This window comes from Pelophylax lessonae (genome assembly GCF_965119305.1).
Source record: "Pelophylax lessonae genome assembly, chromosome: 13".
Lineage (NCBI taxonomy): Eukaryota > Metazoa > Chordata > Amphibia > Anura > Ranidae > Pelophylax > Pelophylax lessonae.
This window is the reverse complement of record NC_138780.1, coordinates 167,190,051-167,203,113: the sequence shown is the minus strand read 5'-3', so window position 1 is coordinate 167,203,113 and position 13,063 is coordinate 167,190,051.

Genomic DNA, 13,063 nt, shown 5'->3' with positions numbered 1-13,063 from the left:
AAAACTTACCTTGAAAATTTCTTGTCCATCGCTGCCATCTGCGGTGTGGGCAGCTGAAGCCGTAGCGTCCCTCTTCTTGTCCCTCTTCCTGGATGTCGGAGTTCCAGAATGCCATGCTCGTCACTTCCGATGCAGGCGCGTCATTCCCTGCTAAATGAATTAGAACAGCTTCTGGCCATGCGCAGAACCAGCTGTGGGATGACGCGCCTGCCCCGGAAGTGACGAGCATGGCATTCTGGAACTCCGACATCCAGGAAGAGGGACAAGAAGAGGGACGCTATGGCTTCAGCTGCCCACTCCGCAGATGGCAGCGATGGACAAGAAATTTTCAAGGTAAGTTTTTCTTCTTACAGGTACACTAAGCAGGGGACAGTTCAGAGGCTATCATTGCTTAAATGCACTAGCCCTGACTGTCCTAGGGGTATTTTTATCCCAAAAACAAATTTTGTCCGGAACTCCGCTTTAACCACTTCTGGACCGGAAGGTTTTAGCTCCTTAATGACCGGGCAATTTTTTGCGATACGGCACTGTGTTACTTTAACACAATTCTAGGGAAGGGGTGTCTGACAGTCAGGATGGGTACTACACTGTGTATCAGGAGTGCTATCTGCACCATCTGTACTGTATAAGGAAGTTCCAGAACACCATCAATTATAAATCAACTTTCCCCCTTAGCATCTTTACCTTGAGTGTCCTGTCCCCGCTGGGGTTACTAGTACTAACCTATCCTGGGAAACTTGGATGCATGATTACATGACCAATTAGGTGCTCACATGGTTTCTGCCAAAGGCTCCTGCAGGTACAACCTTTACACTTAGCTGGACAGTAAGTGGCTCATCCTGAGCAGACTCCATTTCAGTTCTCAACGACTTTTAAAAGTATAGTGCTTGATTTTACAGTATAGGCCAGCCTGGAAAAGTAGTAACACATGCAGCATTGTATATTATCAGTTATCAAAATGTGTTTATTACCTAATTTCTCAAAGACAGAGAAATGTTCCGTACAAGAGTAATGTGTTACAATTTTCACCTGTGCAGTATTAACTCCTGAAAATTTGTCTTTGTGATTAGTCACACCTAATACTCTTCACATCAATACGGCACAGTTCACATTGCCATGTATCCTGACCTATCATTAAATGAACAGGAGGAAAAAATTCAGCAGGATCTGTTCACAGCAATGCGTCAAGTTAGAATGTGTTTGTAAAAAGTCTTACATACTGCGTTTTAGGTGCAAAGACCTATATTTTGCCATTAAAATTGCCTAAAATGAAACTACAATACACAACACGATAATTGTTATTCTCTAAAAATAATCCATGTACATCGACTAACCACTTGCCGATCACCCTATAGCAGTTTTACCCTTCCGGTGTCAGGAGTTTACTGTTGTGCGCAGGCACACTGGCAACCCTTCTGCCGCAAACCGGCGAACGCCTATGCACATGCACATGGGCGGGGCGCCCTCAGGTAGCGTTCTCCCGTTTGCACGAACGCGCATTCGTGCACAATTACCATTGGCGCCAAGCGGCCTATTTAAGGGCAGTAGTCACACTGAATGTGTGATCTTCAGCTCTCCTGTCTCCTGTGCCTGTATCTACTTGCTGTTCCTGATCATCTGACCCAGCTTGCCTTTGACCTTTGTTTGTCTGCTGCCCGCCCTGACCCCAGCTCGTCTTGACTACGCTTCTGCCTTAGGCCCCTTTCACACACGGAGTCCGTTTTTTTCAGCGGGGGATCGATCCGCCAATCCTCCGCTGAGCAGGAGGATGACAGCTCGTGCTGTGTGCAGAGACACAGCTCTCAGGTCCCCATACATCTCTATGGGGGAATCGGATGGGAACGGACCGTCTGTGCGCTCTCATCCGATCCACCAGATGGATGGAAGATAGGGTTTCTATCCTTCCGGTTTTGACGGATCGAATCGGATGTCAGCGGACATGTCTCCACTGACATCCGATGCCCCAAAGAGATGCATGGGGCGTTCGTTCAGTTCCGCCAAAAAAACTGACAGGCGGATCTGGATGGACTCCCTGTGTGAAAAGGGCCTTAACCTGATCTGTTTATCCTCTACTGGCTATCGGACCTGGATCTGCTCTTGGCTTGGCTGGGGAATCCGGAGGACCGTGACCTGGTGTTAGCACGCAGCCAAATCCATCCCCACCATCAGGGGCCCTGGTGAATATCGGCTAGCACTTAGACTCCGCGCCTCTGGGGAACCCTTGTCCTGCTAAGGTGTCCTGTCGGCATCCCCGTCCTGAGATCTTGCATACATTCCGGGCTCTCCATCAGGTGAGAAATCCTTATGCACGTCAGGCTCTGACACGTCAATCCTGACATCCGGGTAGCGGGGCGAATGCCTATACTGAATGAGTTTAAACAGCGGGAGCTGATCTGAGGGGTACCGCAGACTCAATATCCACTGGCACCCGCCGATCATCCTGCACAGATACAGAACAGTGAGTAAACTAAATGTAAACAAGTGTAGCAAGGTTTCCAGGGATATGGCCTGATGTGGGTCTGCCATTAGTACCGGAATCCTTTCCAGCCCATGTGAGCTGAGTCCCTGGGTGTGACATCTGAAGTAGTGACAACTCCGGCATCTTTGTTTTGTAGTTTTATTGAAATAAAGGGGATGGGAGAAGGGAAATAGTGGGATACTCCTTGAGGCTTTAACTAATTACAATTGGGACTTTCTTCCAAAAATGCTCGTTGGCGCTTCCTGGACGCCAGCCGGTGCCAGCCAACGCTTACTGACTGTTAGAACACTCTATATAACAGAAGAAGTGTTGAATCCCCGACTTATGGTCCTGTAGATCCAAGAATGAGAACTGTAGAACTCCTGACACTGCTGTGCTGTGTAAGTCACCAGATACTTTCCCCCACTTGGTATAGCTTGAGGTAGTATATTGTAGAACTCTGTGTAACTGTCACTGTAACTGATACGCTCCGCACAATTCAGGGCCCAGACTGCAGGTGCCCCCTTTACCTGGAACACTTCAGGGTCCACTGACTATGTACCCCCTTTACAACTTCAGGGTCCTCCACCTAGGTACCCCCTTTATAGCTAGCTGGCACTGGATCCTAGAACCTCTTCCGGAGTGGTCCCCTCTGACTCTAGGCAGACCCCCAGGGGCAATCCGCAGTACTCACGACCTGTGTAGGCTTTTCTGGGACTGGACCCCTCTCTCTCTCCGCAGGCTCTTGGCACACCGGATCCCCTCAGCTCAACTCAGCACTTTCTGGATTCTCAGGCGATACCCCGAGACATCCACCTTCCTCAGACAGGAGGAAAGACAGCCTGACTCTCCTTCCTGGGACTCTGCTCCCACCAAAGACAACCTGTCATGCACTTCCCCCAACTTATACCCACTCCCAGAATCCTTTGCAGCCTAATCTGCCTTCTGGGGGTAGTTACAAGCTGGGATGAGTCCCCTGATTGGGCTTCCCACACTGTCCTATGAGAAGCCTCTCACAGGAGCCAGTGGGGATACTTCTCCCTTCAGCAGGCACATCTGGAAGCCCTGACACCTTACCTAACAAATCACAACCCTGCTGTTAGACAGACAAGGCCCACTATACATTTGCCTAGCGCCTACCTGTAGGGTGCTACACAAGGTAGATCGCTGTCCTAACAGGAGGGAAGGCATGGGTCCTGTGTCTCTACAAAGCAGGGACATGGATCCATGTCTTCCCCTAGTAAAAGCACCTTTCACACTGTACTAAAACCCTGGCTAGGCACACACTTAACCCTTTGATCGCCCCTGATGTTAACCCCTCCCTAGCCAGTGTCATTAGTACAGTGAGTGCATATTTTTTTAGCACTGATCACTATATAAGTGTCAGTGGTTTTCCACAAGTGTCAAAGGTGCCAGTTAGTGTCTGAATGTCCACCGCAATATACCAGTCGCCGCCATTACTAGTAAAAAATGTTTTAAAAATATCCCATAGTTTGTAGACGTTATAACTTTTGCGCAAACCAATCAATATACATTTTTTTTTTTTTTACCGAAAATATGTACGTTTTGGCCTACATTTATGAAGAAATCAGATGTTTTATAGCAGAAAGTAAATTTTTTTTTTTTTTTTTTTAATTGTCTTTTTTTGTTTATAGCGCAAACAATAAAAAACCCAGAGGTGATCAAATACCACCAAAAGAAAGCTCTATTTGTGGGGGGAAAAAATACATAAATTTAATTTGAGTACAGCATTGCATGACTGCGCAATTGTCAGTTAAAGTAATGCGGTGCCGTATCGCAAAAATAGCCTGGTCATGATGGGGAGTAAACCAGTAAACCTTCCGGAGCTGAAGTGTTGACACTCCCGGGAGTATAAAATCCTAAAAGGCTTTCCTGGGGCTGCAGAGCTAGAATCAGGGAGGGGTAAGAGAAATGGGCCCCCGAAATCAGTCTTTTATTGCTGGGGAGTAAAGGTTTTAAATTAGGGTGGCATAAGATGACATATGGCCACCCTATTTTAAATCTATATGGCCTGACAGGGTCTCTTTAGGGTCTCTTGTTTCCCCAAACTCTCAGTAGATAGCTGGACCTGTGACCACGATCATAGTGATGTCACCACCAGAGTCCCTGAAGGGCATAGAATGGGCATAGAAGGGCATAGGTTGTTCATTTTGCTACTAGCTACCTAAAACAGAAATATCGGCTTGTTAGGAAATGACCCTTTAAATCATTATGACAACTCTTCATTACAAATTACATTAGCCTTTGCGGCTTATATGATCCCGAACCCACTTAAAACACAGCATGAAAATGAATAACAAGAGCGGAATTAACATTAAATTCTTTGGTGTAACCTGCCTGCGCCAACCGCTTAATTATCGTTCAAACCAGATGACCTCTACGGGCTTGATCGCATAGTAAATCGCTTGTATGTTCAAGGAAGGTTCGCAATCACATTAGAATAAGGAGCCTATTATTTTATGCATACGTTACCTTGACCCCTCTATTGTAGTAATCAGAGAGGTGAGAGCTGGAAACGGGATTAATATACCTCTCACTTAAGAAAACTGTGCAAGGTTTTTCTTCCCTCACTTTAAAGAATTTAATAGAATGTTATACAATTAATGGCAGGCTGGAGACAATAACTAAAAAGGCATTAATTAAAGGGCCACTTAACTTAAAGCAGGACTATAGTGTAAAATTAGCATACTCTACTGTAATTCTAAGCCTGCGTGATATTCAGAGGGAAGGTGATGAAAGAGCCCCATGCTGCATTCATTTCTTGTAATAAGAGTACATTCTGCATCCGTCCATTGTTAGGAAGTGGGCATATAGCATTTGCCAATGAAAATGATTACCGCTCACTCAAAGCCACTCAACCAGCTGGCATCACCATTATAAAAAAAAACTCTGACAATGGCCACACAAGTAAAACTGTTCATACACATTTAATTGAGAGTACATGCTACTTTAGTACTTTGCTAAAACAATATGTATCTTAAACTACACTCAGCGGCCACTTTATTAGATACACCTTGATAGTACCGGGTTGGACCCCCTTTTGCCTTCAGAACTGCCTTAATTCTTTGGGGCATTTTATTTTAATAGAGGTAGTAATTAATGGGTCTGGCGCTGCTAAATTATTAATGTGTAGTACTGCAACAGTGGTATTATGCTCAGTAATGGTGAAACTGTATATAGCTCCTTACTTATAAAATGTCTACGTGCCTGATAAAGTGCTTAACAAGTGACAATGGTGCTTTAAATGCATAAATATTTCATAAATATATTTTCCTTATAAGGTGTCAGAGTGCCTCATAAAGGGCTTAACAGGGTGCTGTGTCTATAGTGATCCTACATAAAGTAATAGAAAATACAAAAAATCACAAATCACTAAACAAATATTTTTGTATATGAGTGGACAATGATAGTGATCCATATGAATCTTCAATAAAGTGACTGGTGCTCTTCACAGTGCTTCAAAGTGATCCGTGCTGCCATTGTTATTCACAAATGGTCAATAAGACCCCGTTCAGACTGCGGCGACACGACTTGGCGGGGCGACCTGTGAAGTCGTGGTGCACAGCGTGCCCCGCGACCTCTGCGCGACTTGCACGTACAATATATAATAGAAGTCAATGCAAGTCGCCTCCAGGTCGCCCCAAAGTATTACAGGACCCTTTTTCTAAGTCGGAGCGACTTGTGTCGCTCCTATTAGAACGGGTCCTGTACTATTCAATGGCGGGCGACCGACCGCGACTTGTCAGGCTAGTGTGAATGGAGTCTAAAAGAAAGATGTCAGCGCATAATAATCAACAGAAAAGCAGCTTGCAAACAGTGTGAATATACAAACACCAGTGAATACAAATAATAAAGGTTGCAGCGCTAGGTAAGTGATAAAATATGATGTAATATATGTAAAATTCAGTCCATCAATAACTAAAAAAGTCCAAAGGCAGCAAAACCATACTGATAGAAATATTCTGTGTCCATGTAATTCAAATCGACACCATTAAAGATCATCCACCAAAGTAAAAAGTGAAAACTCACCAGACCCATATGCTGTCATGTCAAGACAGCTACTGCGTGCTTAATGAAGCCAAATAGAGGTCAGGCAGGAAATTATCGTTTTATCCCAGCATGCTCCTGAAGAAGCATGTTGTGCGAAACGGCCATAGAGCAGGGTTATATGCCAGAGGTCCATAAACCATCATTCTTAATCCAAGTCTGGTGGCTTTCTATATAAGTGCTTTATGTGCCATTGCACTGTATGGATCTTTATTTGTTTTATATTGTTTTAGCTCTATTTTTTAATAAATACTACACTATGAGGAGATTTCCTCTCTCTCTTTTTTGCTTGGTAATTCAATATACCGTTTTTTTGGATTCAACATCTGAAGAAACTCTATCCTTGGAGGGATAAGAAGATCATTTCCCACCTGACCTCTATTTGGCTTCATTAAGCACGCAGTGGCTGTCTTGACATGACAGCATATGGGTCTGGTGAGTTTTCACTTTTTACTTTGGTGGAGGATCTTTAATGGTGTCGGTTTGAATTACATGGACACAGAATATTTCTATCCATATGGTTTTGCTGCCTTTGGACTTTTTTAGTTATTGATGGACTGAATTCTACATATATTACATCATATTTTATCACTTAACTAGCGCTGCAACCTTTATTATTTGTATTCAAAAATGGTCAATACTCACCAGAAATCAATCCCCACAAGGGGGTCTCAAGCCTCCCAAAAGGTTATTATAAACGGATCGGTCGCTCTGGGTCCACGATCATTAAATAAAATAGGTGCACTTACATTCAGTGAAAAGGCAGTTCAGCGTCTGTAGCGTTTGTGTATCACACAGGAAGTCCGGGTCTCATGCGGAGACCTGGAGGAAACCCACACAGGCACAACATGCAAACTTCAGGCAGGTAGTGTTGTGGTTGGGATTTGGAGAGCACTGGGGAGGCTGGAGAGCCCTGATGGGGGGGGGGGGGGGAGAGCACTGAGGGGAGCAGTGAACATGGGGGGGGCGGCGAAAAACAAAGGAGGGGTGGAGAGCACGAGGGGACTGGAGAGCACAGAGAGAGCTAAAAGCACAGGGGGGCCTATAAACACAAGGGGGCCCGGAGAGCACTGGGGGGTCCAGAGAGCACTGAGGGGGGCCCAGAGAGCACTGGAGGGCTGGAGAGCAGTTTGGGGCCGGAGAGCAGTGGGGGGAGCCTGAGAGCCCAGGGGGGGCGGAGAGCACAGTGGGGGGTCGGAGAGCACTGGGGGGGAGCCTGAGAGCACAGGGGGGAGAGCACTGTGGGCTGGAGAGCACTGGGGGGGGGGCAGAGAGCGCTGGAGGGCTGGAGAGCAGTTGGGGGCCAGAGAGCAGTGGGGGGAAGCCTGAGAGCACGGGGGGATCCTGAGAGCACAGTGGGGGGGAGAGCAATAGGAGGGCAGAGAGCATGGGGGGCAGTGGAAGGATAGGAGGACCAGTTCCATATACAGTATTAGAATTAATCGCTCAATTTTTCTCCTGCAGCCTCTGAATGCCTGCAGGAGAGAGAGAAGAAGAAGGCTTTCAGAGGCTGCAGGAAAAAAAAGGAGAGATTGAATCTTCTAGTGCAGGAGTTCCCAAACTGTGGTTCGGGACCCACTGGTGGGTCGCGAGCTGCATTTGAGTGGGTCGCGCTGAGCCGGAAATCACTGAGAGCGGGCCTGCTTAAATTGTGCTGTGCGGGCCCGTGCAAATTACAGAGAGCCAGAGCAATCAACTCGTGATGGAATCAGGACCTCGCCTACGCAGTTTACGGAGGCTGGTCTGCATTTCCCACGAGGAGGATACTTGCATCAGTGAGTACGTATGTGGGCTGTTATGTAGGTTGTAGGATATGTTCATGGGGTGCAGAGCCAGCTCCTCGGTCCTGCTGGAAGGAGCGGCGGTGGCTAGACTGGCGGCGGGATTCTCTCAGCTATAGCGGGCAGAGAGGGCAGCCTCGTGTCATAGGAGGACCAGTTGGCCCGGCGGTGTCAAGAGTTCATGGCAGCTTCTAGTTTTCATTTAACATCCCCCTTACTTTAAAATATGCATTATTATTATTATTATTATTTGCATTTCTATAGCGCCAACAAATTCTGTAGCACTTTACAATATTCAATTACAAGTAAGTGGGTCACGAAAAATAACTGTATTCAGAAGTGGGTCTCGGCCCAAAAAAGTTTGGGAAGCCCTGTTCTAGTGTATATGCAGCCGGTCCTCCTATCCAGGCGCACACACGGGGAGCTGCACTTACCTACTTTTGAATAGTCTAGTGAAAGTATTTATTTGATTCAGAAAAGTCAATGTGCTATGGAGGCTCAACAACCCCTTTTCATCAGCACTTGTGTAATGATAGTGTATTAACATTCTGGACCATAGTTGCAAGGTGGAGAAAGAGTTTTCATGTGAATGATCAGGTTCCAGACTAGCACAAACCAAAAGGGGGATTGTTGGGCTCCTGAAATACTCTGGATTTTCTGTCAAATAAACACTTTTATTGAATTATTCCAACAGTTGTGGTGCTCTTGTCTTTCCTACACTCTAGTGCTTCATTTGTGGATCCCTGGTGATACCCCCAGTAGCCTATAGGCCCAATCTATAACCAGGGATCATATAACATTTTTAAATTCAGCACTCCTACACTATATCCATTCTTATGTGATTTAGGGTGTACAGTTTTCCAAGGATCCCACGATAAAGCTCAATAAAGTCAACATTGGAAGCAGCTGGAAGTTAGTTGTAAGGGGGATGGGGTACAGGATATGAATTTTACACAAGCTACACTTTAATGCACATTGCAAAATCGAAATAAATATCTAAATGTATATAAATATATATATATATATATATATATATATATACATGTGTGTGTATATATATATATTTTATATATATATATATATATATATATATATATATTGTAGACTAATAGTATTTGATTAAAACATTTCCTAACGTTTCTCCTTATCGTCTTGTTCACATTTTTTTATTGTTCCAGGATAAAAAAAAAATAGGAAAAAAAGAATAGTGGGATTCTAATCTGTCACTGGGAAAACCTTTAGATAAATGTCTGCCTCTTTTTTTCCCCTTATGAAGAATATTAATTTGGTGTTTACCCCAGAGAACGGAAAAAAACACAAAATAGGTCATCATTGCCAGGCGAGCATTACTACTGGGGATAAAGTCACTATCTGTTTCTTGCGTAGCATCAAATTAGAATCTTACTGTTGCAATGTGATCGTGCACAGCGGATGCCAATTGAAATACTTAATTTTAAGGCAAATATTTACCGTTTCCCAAAACCTTGCTCTGGCGTATGTGTTTACAAAAAAGGCAAATGGGCACAATAAGCGTCAGGGATGGGGCTGTTTTTACTTGGTATTGTGGTTTAATGGAGGCTAAAACATAGATTCTTTCTTTTTTTTCTTTTTTTCTTTTTTACTGCAAAACAAATTACCCTCTGTTCAATACGATTCCATTGATTTTATTTGTAGCAAGCATGACTGCAGTAGATAGGAAGGCCATCTGTTTATTGTGACAAACTCCTGGCATTTCATCTCTTAATACAGTCCCATTTTTTTTATTACTAGTATTTTAGGAACCCAAAGTTCAGTGTAGACATACTTACATATGAATACATGTTAGATAGGTAATAAGAAAGATAGATAGATAGATAGATAGATAGATAGATAGATAGATAGATAGATAGATAGATAGATAGATAGATAGATAGATAGATAGATAGATAGATAGATAGATAGATAGATAGATAGATAGATAGATAGATAGATAGATAGATAGATAGATAGATAGATAGATAGATAGATAGATAGATAGATAAATAGATAGAAGAAGGGAAGGACCCAACAGAGGAAGGAGTGAAGGAAGGAACAAACAGAGGGAGGAAGGAAGGAAGGGTGGAAAGGTAGGAAGGAAAAAAAGGAAGGAAGGAAGAAAGGAAAGAAAAAGGAGAGAAATCGGGGAAAGAAAAAAAGAATAGGAAGGAAAGGGAAAAATGGAGAGAAAAATGGACAGTGAAAGAAAAGAAAGAAGAAAAGTAATGGATGGATAGGGAAATGGATTGTGGATAGACAGATACAGTATCCCACAAAAGTGAGTACACCCTTCACTTTTTTTGTAAATATTTCATTATACCTTTTCATGTGACAACACTGAAGAAATGACACTTTGCTACAATGTAAAGTAGTGATTGTACAGCTTGTATAACAGTGTAAATTTGCTGTCCCCTCAAAATAACTCAACACACAGCCATTAATGTCTAAGCCGCTGGCAACAAAAGTGAGTACACCCCTAAGTGCAAATGTCCAAATTGGGTCCAAAGTGTCAATATTTTGTGTGGCCACCATTATTTTCCAGCACTGCCTTAACCCTCTTGGGCATGGAATTCACCAGAGCTTCACAGGTTGCCACTGAAGTCCTCTTCCACTCCTCCATGACGAAATCATGGAGCTGGTGGATGTTAGAGACCTTGTGCTCCTCCAACTTCTGTTTGAGGATGCCCCACAGATGCTCAAAAGGGTTTAGTTCTGGAGACATGCTTGGTCAGTCCATCACCTTTACCCTCAGCTTCTTTAGCAAGGCAGTGGTCGTCTTGGAGGTGTGTTTGGGGTTGTTATCATGTTGGAATACTGCCCTGCACCCCAGTCTCCAAAGGTAGGGGATCATGCTCTGCTTCAGTATGTCACAGTACATGTTGGCATTCATGGGTCCCTCAATGAACTGTAGCTCCCCATTGGCGGCAGCACTCATGCAGTCCCAGACCATGACACTCCCACCACCATGCTTGACTGTAGGCAAGACACACTTGTCTTTGTACTTTGTACTCCTTACCTGGTTGCCGCCACACGCTTGACACTATCTGAACCAAATAAGTTTATCTTGGTCTCATCAGACCACAGGACATGGTTCCAATAACCCAAGTCCTTAGTCTGTTTGTCTTCAGCAAACTGTTTGTGGGCTTTCTTTTGCATCATCTTTAGAAGAGGCTTTCTTCTGGGACGACAGCCATGCAGACCAATTTGATGTAGTGTGCGGCATATGGTCTAGGGAAAGACAGGCTAACCCCCCACCCCTTCAACCTTGTAACTCTAACGAGTCACATGGCACCGGGGAGGGAAAATGGCTAAATGGACCCAATTTAGACACGTGGGGTGTACTCACTTTGGTTGCCAGTGGTTTAGACATTAAGGGCTGTGTGTTGAGTTATTTTGAGGGGACAGCAAATTGACACTGTTAAACAAGCTGTACACTCACTACTTTACATTGTAGTAAAGTGTCATTTCTTCAGTGTTGTCACATAAAAAAATATAATAAAATATTTACAAAAATGTGATGGCTGTACTCACTTTTGTGAGATACTGTAGATAGATAGATAGATAGATAGATAGATAGATAGATAGATAGATAGATAGATAGATAGATAGATAGATAGATAGATAGATAGATAGATAGATAGATAGATAGATAGATAGATAGATAGATAGATAGATAGATAGATAGATAGATAGATAGATAGATAGATAGATAGATCATCTTTTTTTTAACTTGAAAATAACACAGCTGAATTTTGGGTCACTAAGTAAGGTTGTATTTCCCAGAAGGCACAGGTGGGTCAATGATTTAAGCTGCCTTCAGAACTTAAAGTGATATTATAGGCTAACATTAAAAAAAGAGGTTAAAAAAAGGTAATATTCTCTTATGCACATTAATATGGTGAAATCTCCTCAACGGGCACTTCAGGGCAAACCCGTTGAAGGAGTACCAAAACATGCCAAATGCCAATGCCTATAGCGATAGCCCGCTCTTGGTGGACTCCAGTGGTGCCGATTGAGCTGCTAGAGGCCAAACTGACCTGGATCATGATAAATGAGAGGATGGTGGCGATGCTCCATGATAAAATGCATCTCTTTGAGAAAACATGGGACCCTTGGGTACGATTCCTAGCTGGCCCTCCTTAAACTGAGGATGAGCCTTCATTTACCGAGACCACATACCCTGTATATAAACCCCAACCTCTGGGACATGAGCCTGGGCACTGACTCTTTCCTGCCGCTACTATTTCCCTCCTACTATCTACCCCCTTACTGGTTTTTCCATGTCTTTCATCCTCTCCTTATATCTCCCCTATCTCTCTATCTCTTTCTCTCTTTTTTGCTTTTTATGTTTGAACTGTTCGACACAATGATATGGGTGTTAACGGACCATGGTTGGTCCTCAGTTTTTCATTACCGTGGCCTCTGCCGAACAAGCAGACGGCATTCCTGTGGAATTGCAGTTGGTTGACGCCTCCCTTGTTAATAGTGATGTAATAGTTTGGGGGTCGGGCGCTCTCCCCCTTGGGGTGTAGTAAGTTCCCATGGGGGCACCGGAGGGGGGGTGGCAAGGCCAGACCGGCCTATGTTGACTTGGTTGGCATGGGGGGGCTGCACTTTTTTCTACAGTTTGTGATATTGCTCAACCATTTTCACTTCTATGTCTGCTGTTTTGAATGGTTCCTGTTTGTGATTTTATTTCATGGTCATGGACTGATTGTACTTTTGTATTCTTGTGATCATT